Here is a 390-nt window from a genome sequence, read left to right on the forward strand (position 1 = left end):
TCACCTGTTAGGAGAGGTTACCCATCACCGTGCGAGTGGGTTTGGAGGGGTGCAGGCTGAAATTGCGCCAAGTTATTCGCAAAAGTGTATAAAATGCATCATCCCTCCCCCCAAATACTTGGAAATGCTGCTAAAATGATAATGTTTAATAAAAACATAAATAAAGTGATACCAGCCAAATTCTGGGGGGAAAACAGAACGATGTGGGGTAGGAGGAAGACAGGCAGGACCTCCGAGAGGATGAATTGAGGGGTGACAGGTCTCCCCTGTCAGCGGGTGCCAGCCCTGATGGGGAGCGCTGGAGGCGAGGGGACCTTCACCACAGTGCCCTGCGCGGGGGTCGCGATGGCTGATCCGTGGCCGGGGATTTTGGGAAGATACCAGGGAGGG

The sequence above is a fragment of the Aptenodytes forsteri genome, unplaced genomic scaffold, assembly GCF_000699145.1.
Source record: "Aptenodytes forsteri isolate BGI_AS27 unplaced genomic scaffold, ASM69914v1 Scaffold87, whole genome shotgun sequence".
Classification (NCBI taxonomy): Eukaryota; Metazoa; Chordata; class Aves; order Sphenisciformes; family Spheniscidae; genus Aptenodytes; species Aptenodytes forsteri.